The 18,625-nt window shown below is 43.0% G+C and overlaps 1 protein-coding gene across 2 annotated transcripts in view; it reads left to right on the top strand.

Annotated features, from left to right (window-relative positions):
• VDR (vitamin D receptor) overlaps positions 1-18,625 on the top strand; it is a 1,262,566-nt gene that overhangs the window by 585,170 nt on the left and 658,771 nt on the right. The gene's annotated exons all lie outside the window — the stretch shown is intronic.

Genomic DNA, 18,625 nt, shown 5'->3' with positions numbered 1-18,625 from the left:
CTGGGGTTCCGCACCCTCCCAGGGGAAGCACCCACCAGAACACAACTCTCACACCAGATCAGGACCTCTCTCCATCAACTGGTCTACCACTTGGGATCCACATTCACCTGATGCACCAGGGTCAGAGGCGAGGACTCCCTCCCTCTGCACCCCTTCCAGAGTTCTGCACCCTCCCACAGTAGAGCAGGGTCTCTTCACTTAAGATGGGCCCCACCTGCTCTCAGGGCAGAACTACCACACTCTGCCAGGGACCCTAAAGGGCCCGGCTAGGTCTGCACCACCCCTTTGGGGAAACACAGGGTCTCTTCACTTAAGATGAGCCCCACCTGTGTTCACAGGGGTTTCCCTAGAAGGCAAACAGGCCAGGACACTGACTATAGCTGCCCTGACGTCCAGATCCGGAAACACCGGCTACTGGCTCCCCAACCCATGTATGTACCCTTTGGTCAGATGCCTGGCGAACCAGGACATCACGAGGGTGACACATAACTAATGCGTCATGTGACAGTCTGCCTCGCGCAGAGCTCACAACCTCCTGTCCCTTTGACAGTGCGTGAAGATGCCCCAGCAACCTGGCGCAGAGCTCACAACCTCATATTCCTCTGACAGTTCGTGAAGATGCCCCCAGGACAGACGTGGCGTCCCCATGGTCTCTCCTATGAGGCTGAGCCCTTCTGGCTGGCCTCTGACCCAATGGTTCTTCCATGGGGGACTCTTTCCCCCTCCAACTGGACCTTTGCACCCTCCACCTAGGAGTGGCTCTGCTAGATACCGAAACTAGTGGGGGCCTGACTACAGACACCCCCAGCTCACAAAAAACAGGAAGAACCACCTCATAAAATGGTCCTAAAGGACAGACTAGGCTCCCTATCTGGTGTTCCCTCATGGAACCAACCAGTCCTGGAGACGAGGTTAGGGTTCGGAACACGCTGCCAGCGAGTTCGGGCGTGAGGCCAGACAACCTCCTCACAATAAGGGTACCTAGCTGGGCTACTCTGAACCATCTCCAGCCACGAGGGCGTGGAGATACCTGCACCACTCTTCTAGGGACACTCTCCATACAAGCTTCAAAGACTCAAAGAGAACTTACACCCTCCAACAGGTGTTGGTACTATTCCGGAAAACATTTACTGGCCAGGCTCTCTCTGACAACACAGACTGAAGAGCCCTTTAACACAATTTAACACCCAATCGTCCAGTGCAACACAACGTTCATCCACACTCCCCCCAATACTGGTGAGACAGCATCTTACTGCCCCTGAAACACAACCTGTACCTCTCACTGGCAACCAAGTACCATACTCTGGGAACTGGGAATGGGACTTCTTGTACTGGATTACAAATTGCTGCCACCACTGGATCCCACCCTACTAGGGGTACCAGAAAACTAAATCAACAAACTGCACTTAGAGGGTAATCTACCCTCCTGAGCTAATTACTCCATGCCAATTAAGTTACCACTGTAGGCCAACCCAAGGAATAACAGTCCGAACAAGGGCAGTCACTCCTCCAGATTCTCTGGTCTCTGTCCTTGGCAGGACACCCAACTCATAGTGCAATTAGAAAAACACATTTTCAATGAAAGGACACTTAAAACAAACTCAGAAACAATATTCCCCAAACATGTTACTGTCTTAAAATGCGGAGCTTGTAGTGCATCCAGTTGTCACTGCGGTATTGAGCAAACGCAAGTCCTATACTCACCGCTGACCACCAATGTTAGAAATGGGGATCTCTGGTTGGCTATGGATTGCGCCAAAGCCAGGCAGAGACCGCCACTCTAGTCAGGGCTTGGGAGTTACATGCCAAGGATAACCCCTGCTCACCCCTTTGGTAGCTTGGCACGAGCAATCAGGCTTATCCCGGTGGCGATGTGTAAAGCATTTGCACAACACACACAGTAACAACATACTAGGCACACCACAAAAGGAACTCCACACAAGGTTATATATAGAAACAGCCTTTGTATTATCATAAAACACATTAGATGGTACTCACACAATATAGACTGTGCCAACTGGCATGGACAATATTTACAGGGGATTATTTACACATGACAGGGCCACGTGGGCCACTGTCAGAATTAGCACTTGGTAAAGAATAGTAAAAATAAGAACACATCATAATCTCAGAACACAACCAGTAATGACTGGCAGACTCAATACTCCGCGCCAACCTGTAACCTAAATCATAACAGGTACAGTATCAAATAAGGCGAGAACTCTATTCTGCACCAACCTCATGAATCTGAATGTAGTAGACCACAATCTCCTAGACATACCTTGCATTAGAAAATAAACTTAACATAACCTGAAATAGGGAATAAGTCAAACCTAGACCACAGTAGAAAATCACAATAAAAACTCAGACAGTGGGTAAAACCTAACAAGCATAAAAAGCACATCTATAAGCATAAATCAGGGTGCTTAACACATACTATAAACATCACATTTCCTAGCACCTATATAACTCACACTAGGGCCTTACGCCATATAAACCTAATAGTCCCTAGTGCCAACCAGCCATCTCTAAGGGGCTCAAATGCCCTCTGTCCAGAGTCCGGGGGCGCTGCCAATGCAGCAACAGTCAAGGAGGTGTACTTGGCGTAAACCTTAACGTGGCAGCTGCCCACTACTTGCTGGGCAGCTGGGAGTCTCAAATGCAGGCCTAAACGTTGCAGCTGGCACTTAGTGCTGCGCAGCTGTGCAGGCAAGATGGTGCAAAGGAGTGCGTCTCCCTCCTGGGTTCAAAAACATGTCCCCTAAAATGAAAAGGACCTAAGCGGTGCAGCTGCCCACTACTTGCTGTGCAGCTGTGAAGGTTAGAAATGCGGCCTGGGCTCTCACTGGCCCTCAGGACAAATGTGCAGGACGGGGGAGCCCTCTAGGCTCTGAAAAGGTCTACGTGTCTTGGAGCACTCTGCACCATAATACTGTCAGCAACGTTGGAACCACATAGGCTCTGAAGAGGAAATAATGCCCCCATGGAGCGCGTTAACATTAACCTAAGACCAACTACCTACAGTGCCACGGCCGGCACGAACAAAGTCCTTAATGAGTCCCCCAGCCCTTCTTCACTCACCGGGCTGCTCTCTGGGGAATCTTCCGGAGGTGGAGTTGGCATCCGCGGGGCTCTCGCACGCAAGTGCGGCGGGGGTAGGCACCGACAATGTGCCTCGAGCCCCCTCCGCTTGTACTCGTCTTCAGCTGCGGGGCTCTCCCTTTGCTAGGGGAGCCTCGCCGATAGGAAGCCCTTCCTCCACAACACGGGGCTTCCTGATTCGGAGCGTGGGGGAGCCGATCCCTGCATTCCACCCTAGTGGCGCTGCAGGAGTCTCTGCCGGCTGGGACCAATCCTTGCGCTGCCCTACGATGACGTTAGCGGCTCCACTCCTCGGCTCGCTCTCGGCCTTGGTGCTGCAGCAGTGATTTTCTAACCGGCAAACGAGGGGTGGGCTCCCTCGAAGTGAAAAATACAGCTGGCATGCGGGGTGGGCACCCACTAAGGCTCTGATAAGCGGGGTGGGCATCCGCAGCAATTACCAATTTAACACGAAGACGCAGGGTGGGCACCTGCGCACTGGGCACTCTACATAAACGGGCATATTGCAGGGTGGGCACCTGCAATTAGGATATCAAAAATAGGCAGCCATGCGGCAGGCTGCAAAGAGAGGTGCTCGGGGCAATAAGGGAAGGGCTCTGCGATAAAAAAAAAAAACGCTACCTCAAGAGGTTATAGCCACAGTGCTCCTAAGGAACAAATAGAAAGCGCTCATAGGGCTAAAAGTACAGCACTCAACAAAGCGCTATAATCCAAGTCCAGGGACAAAGAGATGGAACCCAAACAGCTCCTAGCCAGGGAAAGTCTTCCAGCCCTCCCAGGCCAGACAAAAGGATCCAAAGAGAAGTCCTCCAGGCATCCAGGGGCTGGGCAGGGCCCAGGGAGGTGAGCCCCAGAAGCAGCACGCCCCTGGTAGTTTCAAATCCGCAAACAATAACATTTTCATGGGGTCACAGCCCCTCCTTTTACACAGCTAAATCCTTTGTTCTCAAAGGTGCAGGCAAGGGGAGAACCAGATCCAACTGGTTCTGGAGCACTTTGTTTTGCTTAGCTCCCCTCTCTATTCACAAGACAGGCCAGGGACATCAGGCACACCACAGGGGGTGAAGCCAGCATTGTGGAGGGAAGGCACAGCCCTATTCAGGTCTCAGGTGCAACTCCTCCCTCCCATCTACATGCAGATCTCCCTATTCACCACCGGGCAGACTTATCCTGGCTCCTGGAGCCAACCACACCAGCCAGCCCCTGTCACTCACAAGGCAGACAGGCAATTCACATCTCACAGCACACAGAAATGCCAACTTCTAAAAGTGGCACTTCTCCACTAGACACACTAAATCTGCGCACACCATTGCGCAGCATTTATCCTCCCGAGTTCACACATACCAAACTCGACCCTGCACTCCCCACATATCAGGAACTACCATAGACGCACATATCCCCCATGCATTCCTATGGGTGGGCAAGCCAGCTCACCATGTGCACAGAGTGGGCATGCACTTTACACTGGGCCACAGTGCTAAAGTGCGCAGAGGCCTAAAATCTCTACCACCATGTCAGAGGCTAGAGGCAAAAATTCTAGGGATGAACCTGCCAAAAAGGCCCAAGTCCAACAGTTGACAAACTGTTGTAACAGGTGGCAAGGATTTTGAGGGCAAGCATCCCAAAGAAGTATGTCTATATGGCCGCTACAAGCTAAAAACAGTTTGCAGTCTTCTGAAATGGGAAGTTGTAAGGGCTTTCATTTCATAATGTTTGCTGAGGTTTTGATCTTAAAGGGAATCTGATTGTTGCATACCATGTTTGCTAAACCCATACGGAAGGCTTCACTTTACAACCAGTTCATCTTCTAATCCAAAAGGTCAGTCATCCGATCTTCAACAGTGTAACTGAATCATCAGGCTTCAAGAAGGTTAATGGCATATGACTGTAGTTTGAGCTCCCCTGCCTACTTCAGTATGCTGTTCAGCCTTCCTAATGGCTACCTCCAGAGGTTATAGAGTCAGATTGAATACAGGACGAAAGTCTTTTTGCCAGTGGTGGATAAGACTGGGGATCATTTTCTTGAATTCATTGGCAAACACCTTTGCTTACATCTTCACATCATAGTTGGTCAGGGAGATTAGTCTGTAGCTGGAGCAAAGTTGTTGGTCTTTCTCTGGTTTGGATATAGACCTGATAATTAAAATCCATTTGGAGTTAATCACTATCTTTGGCATCCTTGAAGCCTGAGTACAACAGCAATGCTAGGCTGTTGGGACTGATATTACACAAAACCAATAGGGAAAACACCCTCTCCCACTGCTTTGCCAGTGGACAATAAATGAATTACCTCCTTGAGTTCAACTGACATGACCTTGTGTGACTCTGAATACTTCAGTGTGACATAAATGCCCAGACGTAGGTCCTGTGCTCACTGTGCCGCCTGAACCAAGCTTCACCTGTCTAAAGGACCCCAATCAGGCAGAAAACAGTCTTGGGTTGATTGTGTTCAGGTTCAGGGAGGGCCTGGCTGTTCAGGCTGGACTGTTCCACCTTCACTCTTTTGTATACTTGAGAACAATGGTAAAGGCAGGTTTACGAGAAACATATGTTCTGGAGGCAATGCATTGTTCACTTCTGAAGTATTTATTGGAGCTCAGAAAAAGGCAAATTCTACAATGATTCCTGAAAGATGTAAAAGGGGATGAGCCTGACCATTTGAGATTGCAGATATTAGAGTACCTGATTCTCTCGGCTTTATCTGCATGGCTAGCAGCATGCCGGCCTTCTCATCTTTTGAGTTAGTTTAGATGCAGCATAATCTACTTTTAGCGTTTAGAGTCAGTTCAGGTCTTATTGACTCTCTCAGTAGGCTGAAAAGGTTTATACAATATATTTGTTTGTATTTGCATGAAGGTGTACTAATTGTTCCAAAGCTATCTGTTTTTCTCTGGCTTCATTCAGTGAGTCTCTTATCAGGCACCCCCTCAGACAGGCATTTCCTGCCATGCACAGAGTTTACCTGCATGAATAAAATCCCTCATTGGTGTCAAGATATTGATTCCTACTTTCTTGAAGAAATTGCTTCTCTTCAGGTTATTTTTCCTTGGTGACATTTGTGTTCCAAGGCATATATGATATGAAGCCAATGGCCTTGGATATGGATTTGAAAATATATGGGTGAGTGAGCAGAGATGCCATTTACTAGGACTAAGAAGTTTGATGGGTGGGCAGTACTAAACCTAAATTCAAAAACAAATCAATTCATATAATCACTCACATTTATGAGTGGGTGTGCATGATGGAGCACAGTTGAGACCTTTTGAGTTGGGGATTGTGGCAGTGAGAGCATCTCACAGTGCCTGTTGGTGGCTCATAAAGGCATTCAGACCACATACTCATCTAATTATTGGCCTCTCTACCGAGTGCACTGGGCAATGGTAATCTTTTGTCTCAAGGTTATTCATGTCAGTGCTGCAATACCTTTTTTCATTTCATGTTTTACATCGTTTACATTTCCTAAGAGAAGATGAATTTTCCAGATAGTATATTTCTATTTTTGTTATCATGCAACATGTGATTCTTGTATAATGCATACTGCAAACGTGTCTGGATAAATTTAGGTCATTTGTAGTTATGCAAGGCTGGCACAATTGAGAGCTCTGGAGTGGAGGCTGAAGTCAGTGAAAGTTTATCACTGAACCTGTCTGTCAGTCAAAGTTGTTTGTAATAAACTCTCACCCAATCCCTAACCTCTCTACAGAGCACACATAGTCACACATGCAAATTGTAGGTTTTACATACTGTCGATATACTGACAGCACTAAACTAAGGAAATGAAAATGCTGTATTTAGAGCAGAGATCTCCAACCTTTTTGTAATAAGAGCTACTCATGTTCAATGAAAAGCAACCCGCACTACTAATAGTATTCGCATTTTAATGATGATCACATCAGACAAGATTATATTATTGGCAACTTTATGCAACATTACCAGCAGTGGTTATCTCACAGCATCAGTCAAGGCTAATGTAAAAATAGCCTTATCAATTTGGAATGCCACTAAACAATTTATAGATGAAAAGCCATAGCTTCCATACTCCTGGAAGCAAAGAAATAATATTAGTAGCAAGTCTCCACTACACAGCAAGAATTATCACTTAAATATCAGCTTTAAATATACTTTGCACATTCAATCATAGTTCTTCAAATATCAGCTTGTAAGTTCTGAAAAGAAGCACCATTTTAGCCTTGTATACAAAAAATCTCAAGTCTGGTGTGTATATATATATATATATATATATATATATATATATATATATATTCACTGAAAAAACCATAGGTTTGACACATGTTATAGTTAGCTGGAAATTTTACTGACATAAAACCAATGAAATTCCACGTTATAGTTAGTTGGACTCACTATAACTTGCGCGTGCAATGCACTGCTGATGACGTCACATATTACATCACTCATGACATGGTCAGTGACATCACTCATGACATCACTGATGACACCATCCTTGTGACATAGTGACAGACCTCCTTTCACTGTAATGTAACCCTTGAAACACATATTCAAAAATAGAAACTGAAATTTAAAAAAAAATGCAGATACCCATATCAGTTACAACAAGTAATTCAGTAATTCCACCATCTATATACACATCCACTCATACATATACTCACTCATCATATGAAGTGATACACCTATACATCCTGTTACACACCGACAATCATCGAAAAGTTACTCACACACATACTCACACGTGCAAATAAACTATTGAACATCCATTTATTTGAATATAGAGTTATACACACACTTCCACCTTACTTCTATTGAAAATTACACATATTTATTCTCTTAAACAATCACTTATAGAAACACATACTTATTTAAACAGGAACTCTTTCAATCTCTTACTCTCACATATACTCACTTATATACATCAATATTCACATATACTAGATTAAAACATATGTCGTTACTGATAAAGACACTAGTGAGACAGTCATTCACTCACTAACAAACACATATACACACTCATCCACCCATACAGTCCTGCACATATGCTGTCTTCAAAACACATACAAACAGAGAGTCAGTCACTCATGCATCTATGTGCTAAGTAAAACCCCCACCAAACCATATAGACACTCATACTGATACTAAGAGAAACATCTAATAACCCATATACATACGCATGTAGCTACTTACCAACACATGTAGCCACTTATACACAAAGTGAAACACTAATATATATATTTAAATATTTAAACATTACTCACTAATATTTATTTTTCAGAAAGACACATATTCACTGGATGGTGTCATCAGTGATGTCATGAGTGATGTCACTGACCATGTCATGAGTGATGTAATATGTGACGTCATCAGCAGTGCATTGCACGCGCAAGTTATAGTGAGTCCAACTAACTATAACGTGGAATTTCATTGGTTTTATGTCAGTAAAATTTCCAGCTAACTATAACATGTGTCAAACCTATGGTTTTTTCAGTGAATTTCATAGGTTTTTTAAATGCTACTTCCTAACTAAAACGTGTGTAAAACCTATGGTTTTTTTTCTGTGAATTTCATTGGTTTTTAAAATGCTAATTCAGAAAAATGTCGTGTATGCAACCTATACTTTTGGCAATAAAGTTCTGGCAATATTTTTTTCGAAAACAAGCCGTTTTCTTCACTGTTCAAGTTGCATAGAGACTCCTTGTAAAGCAATACAGAATTCGAAAGTCTGTACCTTGCCTTTTTTTAAACACATTAAAATTTGTCTGTAAATAAAAATAGCCTTACTAAACTTTCGTGCGCGACCCGGTGTGCGCACTCTCGGCAACAGTTGTTAATAAAATGGATATCGCATTTCCAGGCTTTCGTGCGCGACCGAGTGCGCGCACCAGCCTATATATTTCGTAAAAACCTTGCGATTTGAACTTATTGAATTTCTTCATACACCCCTCAAAGAACTTATAGTACGTCAAAGAGACTGTACCTAGACTTCTTTTTTATTCTTATGAAACTTTTCAGTAAATGGAGCCGAATGTCTTTTTAAACTTTCGTGCGTTACCGGATGTACACACCTTGGTATTTTTTTTAGAAATATAAAACGTTTCATACTTTAACAATTGTGTGCTTAAATCCAGCTCAGAAGATATACAAAATCAGGATGGTAGTTGGTTCAACCCGGACCGTTTATTAGAGGTAGATCGTCCGACTCCACCGGAGGACACCCCTAATAAAAAGGACATATATATAAAATGCGGACTAGCCGCTGTATCGTGCTAGCAAACTATAACATATAAATCGTTAGAAAAAACAAAAGGAATCGAGCAAAATCAGTAGGCCACTGATGAGATCTTTTTTGACCTCGCTAAAATAGAAAAATTAGGAACAACCCCTCATGAGAAATATGAAACTAGTGAGAGAAACCGAGCTCGACGCCATGATGGCTGCAAGACAGCTCGGCTCCGCCGCCCACCCCACCCAAAATAACGACAAATATTATAAAGATACACAACACACCAGCAAAGTAACAGGGTAAAACGTTTTATTAAATAACTATTTACATGGCAGCCTACTGCAACATGAAAACAACACTTTCAATTGGTTCTTAATAGTTTCAATTCTGGAATTTACAAGCAGCACTCTACCCACTTCCCTCACTATCTTTTCTACTCTCAAGAGAGAACAACGTCCTACATCTTTCGGAAGACTTTGGTGAAATGGCTACCGTATCTCATTCATCTTCCGAATCTGACCAAAATGATCGACTACCTTTAATAAGAAAAAATAAATCTTTCATCTGGCAATTTTTCACTTATCCTGAAGATCAAAAGAAAGTGAATGCACCAAAAGTAACCTCCACGATATGTGGCTTGGTTCTCTCAAGAAGAAATCCAGCAAAAAAATATTCCTTTTCCATACATACCATGGTGCGGCATGTCAAACAAGTGCACCCTCTGCAATTTGCAGAGGCAACGACAAGAGCCCTGGCCACGCTATTACCATTAGAGGTGGCCAGCACATCTTCTGATCGACGACCTGTATCTCCATCGAGTGCAGAGATGGACTTCAGATATTTAACTATATATGGTCTATAACCTATGGTTTTTTCAGTGATTTTCTTTGGTTTTTTAATAGCAAATATCAAAAGCTTTTTTGTGGAAAATGACTAAGATTAGGTATACATAAGCGGCGTTCATTTATGTTCACCACAGCCATTGTTAAAAGTAAAGTGAAAGTCGCGAAACAGTGGCCACGCCATCTAGTCCCTTTTAGGCCCCATCATGCACGTAAGTAACAGCCATTTTCTGTGTCATGGCCTCTCTGCCCACTGCCAATAGCCTATGATTGTTCGAAATTGGTTCTCTTTGGGTCATTCTCTGTTCACAAATAAGCATAAAGTCGCAATACTCTGTTTAGTTTTTGCAGATAGTGAAGGATAGGTAGTGCACACTTTTGTCCCCTTTGTAACCCGTCATGCCTATCTCTGCCCCGTTTGTTGGTAGTTGGTTCAACCCGGACCGTTTATTAGAGGTAGATCGTCCGACTCCACCGGAGGACCCCCCCTAATAAAAAGGACATATATATAAAATGCGGACTATCCGCTGTATCGTGCTAGCAAACTATAACATATAAATCGTTAGAAAAAACATGAAACTAGAGAGAGGAACCGAGCTCGACGCCATGATGGCTGCAAGACAGCTCGGCTCCGCCGCCCACCCCGCCCAAAATAACGACAAACACTATGCAAATATTATAAATATATACAACACACCAGCAAAGTAACAGGATAAAACGTTTTATTAAATAACTATTTACATGGCAGCCTACTGCAACATGAAAACAACACTTCTAATTGCTTCTTAGTAGTTTCAATTCTGAAATTGAACACCCAGTACATCCAGAGGTCATGTCCGACAAGTTGTGTGGGGGGATGCCTTGCTAATGCCGCCACCCCCACCACCTTCTGTAGGAAGGACTCTGGATATCCTTGGTCCCTGAGAGGCTTCGATGTCCCTGCCTTGCACAAATGTCATAAGTTCTGGATGTTGAGAGCCATACTTCAGGGTCCGACAAGTTGTGTGGGGGGATGCCTTGCTAATGCCGCCACCCCCACCACCTTCTGTAGGAAGGACTCTGGATATACTTGGTCCCTGAGAGGCTTCGATGTCCCTGCCTTGCACAAATGTCATAAGTTCTGAATGTTGAGTGCCATACTTCAGGGTCCAAGAAACGCGGACTCGGAGGGGGCGCTTGGCTCCTGCCCCCTCCCCATGTCTTGTTCCCCTGGTATGGCCTGAGATCGCCCCCGACATAGGTCGGCTCCCGGGGTCAGGCGGAACTTCTTGCCTTTTGATGCCTCTTCCATTCTGGACCTTGTCCCACAATCCGTTTGACCTGAAGACACGTCCTGCGGTGCCCTGGTCCGACCATCACATATACCTGCGCCAGGAGACGGCGTGGGGTGCACTGGAAGGGAGAGCCGGCGCGAACGAGCCTCTCCCACCTCACCAGGTGGAGGTTTCTTAGCTACACCCCAGCGCTTCACTCGGCCAGCTGAGTTCCGCCTGCTCCTGCGGCACAGTGCCTCGCTCGGCCAGCTGAATTACGCCTGCTCTTGCTATTACACCGTCTCACCCGCCATCCGGCTGAATTGCACCCACTCTTCCGATACAGCGACAGGCGGCTGCCACGGAGCTCAGGAAATGGCGGTCGGCTCCACAGACTTGGGCCTGGCCTGCAAGGATGGCTCTGGGCAACCCTGGAACTCGGACTCTTGACTGCTAGGGCATGAGCCCCATTCCCAAAAGCGTCCCCTCAGCCTTGAAGATTCTACAAGAGTCACCGAGGCCCCCGACTCCTGCAGACTTCCGGTGGGGAGCGACTGCCATGATTGCTCGCGGAATGGCCACGACGTAGCCACGGGGTGCTCTCATGCTGACGCCAGCTTCAGTCTGAAACATCCAGAAACACTGTAGACTACCAATTCGATCAGTTCCGGTGGAGCCCCAACGACGTATCGCGTTGTTGCGTAATCCGTCATATGACGCGCCGCGTTAGCGCACCCGGAAGTGCTCCGGTGCGCGAGGCGCGAAGCGCAGCTTCCCGGAAGCAATGCGGAGCGCGTAACGTAAGCATTTACATTTCAGTTGGTTCTCCCTCACAATATTTTCAATGTCACATAAAAGTCACCCATCACCCACTGCCATCTCTGGCGGTTTCCAAGGTAACACCTCATTCTGCACCTGGCTGAAGGCACAGGTCAAAAGTTCATATCTCAACGTTCTACAGCAAAGTAACAACACTGTTTTCCCTCCAGAAACACCTGCCAATCCACAGCTCTGTTACATGTATTTTTTTTTCACACCCAATAGTACTTTTCGTTTAACGTAAACATTAACATGCAACGTACTGTTCAATCTCCACTTCTTACAATCAACCAATCATTTTTATTTTTTAAACCACACCCAGCCTCTTCCTTTTTCTTTATTTAGAATTTCAACTTCTAACTACCATTCCACTTCCAGAACCGATCGGAGGACGACTACAAATCCCTTGAAAATGAAGGTCTGGCTAATAGGACACAGTTATATTCACTGGAGTGAAAAATATGCAGTAAGCAGACGAATTTGCAACCTCAGCTTACCAAATGTACACATAACATGGATTTCCAAAAGAGGATTGAAATGTCACCAATTGATTCCATTGGTGAAAACTTTTATGCATCTCCCAGAACCAGACCTTATAATTGTGCACTGTGGTGGGAACGATCTAGGCACAATCACTGGGGTAGGTCTGGAAATGCTTCTACAAGACACCTTTCGACAATTGATGACACTTTTTCCTCGATCTGCCTTGGTATATTCCAATATATGCCAAAGGCAGAAATGGAATTGGTCCAATCACCATTGTGCACAATTTGAGAAAGCAAGGAGACATGTAAATAAAATAGATAGGAGAGACGGTGTTCATTTCACGAATGAGGGAAACAGAATCTTCCTCTGCAACATCAGGCTCTGCATCGGTACTTACTTATAAATGCAGAAAACACTCAATTAACACAATGGCTCTTTTCAGAGCCACCTTATATCTAAGCACTCAAACTTCTGATTTATCTCCATTTTCACACTCTTGTAAAAAGGTGTGCGCGACCGAGTGCGCGCACCACGCAACTTAAAAAAAAAAATATATATATATATATATTTTCGCCTTTAAGGGCCTTACTGCACACCCTGAGAAAACCTACGCAGCAAAACAATCTCTACCTTCTCCCCTTTCCATATTCCAACGCTTTGAAATCAACAATATATTTACTCGCAATGACAAAATGGCGGTCAACACTTCCTGATTTCCTTCGAATCGAACGTTAACAGACGTCACGCAGCAAAATTCCGCTCGCGCGCGCAACCGTTTGGGTGCGCGCACGTGTGCGCGTATAGATATATAATTGACTTTAACTTTAATTTCCTCAGCAACTACTGAACGGATTTACACCATTCCAAAAAAAGCGTAATCTGCGAGCCGGACTGTACAGTTTTGCCAAATTTCTTATAAATCCATTCACCCGTTCGACCTGTAGCCGAGTCTAAAGGTCCTATGGAAAATAACATGGAGAAAACACGTTTTGGGACCCCCCTTTTATCTCAGCCCCCACTTGACCAATCCCCCCCAAACTTTTAGGGAAGGAGCGCAGCGGACCGAGCCATCTTCTTTGAGAAATTCGCTAAGATTCTTCAACCAGGGCCAAAGTTATTCCAAATAGAATGTTGAGGATTTCCTATGGAAACTAGGTCCTAACTATAACTACCTACTGGCGACCGCCAGTAGGTAATAAATATATATATATATATATATATATGGTGTCAAGATTAAAATGAGTGTGAGACAGTTTGAAATAATAACTGTCTGTTAATTGCAGTAGTGTAATGTTGACCAAATACCATCCTTAACAGACAGTTATTATTTCAAACTGTCTCACACTCACTTTAATCTTGACACCATGATTTTCCCTAATAAACTTTTCCTTAAATCGTGGTAGCCAATTTTACATCTCACTTTTTGATTCTTTCCTCACTGCAATTTAATATCCCACACCATCTCAAACTGTTTTGATTTTTGATACGACCCATCACTGGTGGTTCCTTGGGTTTGGAGAAGCACATAATTCCAAAAGGTGTGTGGCTCCTAAACCGGACCATCTTTGGTTCTATCCCAGATGATGAAGCTCTGCCATATGGGTGGGCTGATGGGATTCATTTCCTTTTTGTTGTACACACCTTACAGGTAGACACAGAGTCCGTCACATTTTTCTTTTCTTTCCCCCCATTAGTTGTACAGACCATTAACAATCCTTTTTGTATTGTTATCATCACACACTGTCTGTCAGCTCTAGAACATTACTATAATCACATGCAATATATTTATGAACTAATATTGCGAAGTCATATGAAGAAGAGAATGTCTACTGGTGAAGGTAATGGAAAAAAAGAACCATGTCATCTCAGCTTGGCGTTCCCATTTGACCATATTGTAGGATATTTGGCATCTAAATTAATTTAATTATTTGTTGTTTCTATACTCAAAGTGTGTGGGCAATCAGCAATTGGCTAAATATGCACTTGATAATGCATTTTTTTTAGGAGAAAACAATAGCACATCATTAAAATCCAACGTATATGTGTACCTTGGAAATATGGGATTGTTACTATATGACCAACCTATCATGTAATGTAGGCATAGCACTGAAAAATAGCAATTAGCAATTTGATCATGACTGTATTCAATCACAAATGAAAAGTTTGGAGTAAGTCCTCACAAGGATAGTAACACATGTTTAAGTCCCCATAAGGATGGTTCTGTGCGCATGATGAAATAAAACTATATTTGCAAATTTTAAGCAGGATCCTGTATCTTGTTTTTTTCCTAACAATTTATTTGTAATTTTTATATTTTTAGACCATTGGGAAAGGTTAGTCCCCACAAGACAGGTTCCACACATAGTGCCCACAAGGAGGAGGGTGGGTGATTGTGAATGATGTGTGTTTGTGTGTGTTAGTTAGTTAGTTACTATCCTTTTGGGAACTTGGGTGTGATAACACACTCTCGCTGTGGGGACCTGAATCTAGGTCCCCATATGGCAATGTCTTAAATGATTAAGCTTCGGAAACATCTGTACATTTTTTCAACTTTTTATAAAATTGCCTTGTGGGGACCTGTGTTTCATGAAGTGTTTTTATTTTTCTACTAAGCTCTGCCCCGCTAGACAGGAGGTGGTAGGGGTGGATGGTGACAATTTTCGTTGTTATAAATACATTTGCATTGCTGTCAATCTTCTATTCAGACAATGTTAAATGAAGCCAATCTTTTTTCCACCGAACAAGCTAAAATGCATTACACAGTAGTATATCGCCATCAAGTGGTTATTTAAAGAATTACGCTGCAGCTCATTCTAAGAGGAACTCGAGTCTCAAACCATGTTTGCAATGACATTTACTGCTATAGACTTTCGAATGAAACCAGGGCCGCAGACTACATGAGCAAAGGTGTATATGTATACCCACGTTTTAAAAATGCATGGCAATAAAAGCATATTAAGTAGACTGAACTATGGAGGCATTACTAGATAACAGGGCCTACATTTATAAGAATAATAACTGAAATTAGTAAGTACAAAGTTATTTAACAGTTTATATAGTACCCGTATCATGAGCGGTTAACAATGCAATCTCGCTATAATTATCAAAGTAAATAATAGGTGTTGTTATTGCCCACGTAACTGGCACTCTGAAATTGAAATTGTTTATTTATTGTTCAGTTAGTTACAACCATAATAATATACCAAATTCTAATTTTAAAAGTCTGTTTCATATAAAAGTTACATCTCTATAAAAACATAAAATCCTAAAAAATTATGTAATTGTAAAATACTTTTCATATTATTACTATGATTTGACGTTCTCTTCTTGCACTTGAATTCGTAGGAATTTAATCAATTTACAATTCATTTGAGGGTCATTGGAGTCTAGTCCACATATGATAGCTGCCCTGCACGATCTTATGCCTCTATCATGAAATGCTCACCGCAATATTGTGGTTCGCGCTGGTTGCAATGTCTTGCAGTGATATACAAGATGAATCAAATATTCTTTTCTATAACCACAATGCTGGCAATTTTCGTTTTCTTTTAGTTTCCAATGAGGGGCTTCCGCAAGAGTTGGGTACTGTCCGAACCTTAACGTTATTAATTTCCTCTTTACGTAAATGGAATAAGTGGAGTCCAGATAGGCCGCTTGTTTCAAGGTTTTATAAGTATTAATCAGTGTCCACGAATGACTTCTTGTGCGAAAAAGATCTTTATCGGTCAGTAATGAGTGGAGCCTTGCAGCCTTATTTATTATTAATGTGAATGCTTGGTAAGGCATTTGTTTACTTCATAGCTCCCTTGTGCATGTAATCTTTAAGGAGTGTTCAAGAAATTTGAATGCTGGGGAATGTTTAACTTGATCCATTTCTTGTCATAAGGATACGTTAAGGCCGTTTTTTTCTACATTTTGTTTTATTTGATACCATACTTTAATGTATGTGCAGAGCCTGCCCAATGTTTCGTTCATTAGCCCAAACTCCAAGGGCATCTGAGCTGGTGAGACAGTCTTTGGAAGTAGAAGGACCTTTTCATAAATGCGCGTGATTAGACTGTTTAGGGTTTCTGCGTCATTTCCATGCATTGCAGCACTGGCGTATGATAATATTGGCAGAGCTTTGGCTGACATTATAGTTAATAATGGTTTCAGGAACGGACCCTCCAGCTTCTTTGCAAGGGTTTTGAGGGTGAATGTTAGGGCCCCTTCTTGTTGTTTCATGTATTTTTTCTGATCACGAAACAAGAGTTTATCGTCAAAGAAAAATCCCAAATATTTACAGCATGATACTTTCTCCAACAGATTACCCTTTAATCTAATATGTTGAGTCAAAGCTGTGCGATTTGTAATAAGCATCATTTTAGTTTTTGAGAGATTTAATTCCAGGTTATTTGCCGACAGAAATTCAGAGAGTTCGTTTAATAGTATTGTCAAGCCTACCTTAGTCAAACTTAAGAGAACAATATCATCTGCATAAGCCAGATGCGATAATTGTAGTTTTCCTAATTTAGGTGAGTGTGAATTAATTCCATCTAGATGTTTTGAAAGGTCTGAGATAAATAAGTTAAAAAGGTGCGGAGCTAGTACGCACCCCTGCTTTAGACCCATATAGGTGTACACTTTCCTTGATAGTCTGGCTCCATTTCCAAGTTTCATGCGTACCCAGATATCTGTATAGAATAGTATTAGACCTTTCAATATCCTGTCAGGTATGCCCCAGGATTTTAATTTGGACCACATGAGTTTCTCATCGACACTGTCGAAGGCAGCTTTTAGATCGATGTAACACAGATGGAGATCTTGTTTTCTGTTTTTGCATCTTTCTGCGATCAACGAGAGCGACATAATATTTGTAGTGGTTCCGATACCCTTCCTAAATCCAGTTCAGATTGATTGGTATTAGGTTACAATTACTAGACCATTCAGCTAGATCTTTAAGAATTCATGAGGCAAAATATTTGGCGTCAACATCCTGTAAGGCGATTAGCCTATAATATTTTGGACTCGATCTGTCCCCTCCTTTGTAAATGGGGGTAATGGTTGATCCTTGCCAGCTTTCTGGGATTTGATTGATTAATTCTACATCAGTGTATAGCCTCCCTAGTATTGGGCTCCAGTACTCCGAGTCATATTTAAAAGTAGCCTGGGGAATGCCATTTGGACCGAGGGCACCATAACTTTTGCCTTTCTTTATTATGTTTGTTATTTCTTCTGTTGTGTAGTTTGCTCCAGTGATCTGCGAGTTGATTCCTTTTTCACTAATGTACTTCACAGTTGGTAAATGAAGTTGTCCATGTCATGGGGTTGTTCTTCTTTAAATTTATCCCTAAGGAAGATAACCCACTCCTGCTCCTGTATATGGGATGATGAGATATTTCTAGGTCTCCACAGTTGTTTATTGACTGCCAGAATTTATTTCGATTTGAATGTCTTAAGTCATAAATTAGTTTAGACCAGAAGCTCTCTGCTTTCTCTTTTTTAAGTTCCCATATTCTTTTTTTGAACTGTTTTCTCATTTGTTGAAATGCTTTCTAGCATACGCCCTTGGATTTATCCTTCTGTAGTTTCCTTTGAGCTTTTCTTAGTTCTTTCTTTAACGCTTGCAGATCTTTTGGTAGATTTCTTGTCCGGTCATTGCTTTGGACCCCAATTTCTACCACTTTCACAGTTTTCGCTAGTTTATCTAGGAATAGCGACCAGGCTTGTATATGGTTAATGGGTTCTGAGGTTAACTCGGCCAGGATACTCTTTATTGTTAAAAACTTAACTGGCACTCATTTTGAAAACATGAGATGTATGAAAAGCTGCGTTATCCTCAATGAGATTTGAATCCTTGATCTTGACACTGCCTACAGATTTTTAGGGTCGGATTGGGACTAAAAATTCGTCCAGATATGCAAAAATGTGGCCCTAGCTGTGCACCTGCC

The sequence above is a fragment of the Lissotriton vulgaris genome, chromosome 1_1 (assembly GCF_964263255.1).
Source record: "Lissotriton vulgaris chromosome 1_1, aLisVul1.2, whole genome shotgun sequence".
Taxonomy (NCBI): Eukaryota; Metazoa; Chordata; class Amphibia; order Caudata; family Salamandridae; genus Lissotriton; species Lissotriton vulgaris.
Note: the sequence above shows the minus strand (reverse complement) of the source record. Positions and strands in the feature narration are given on the sequence as shown.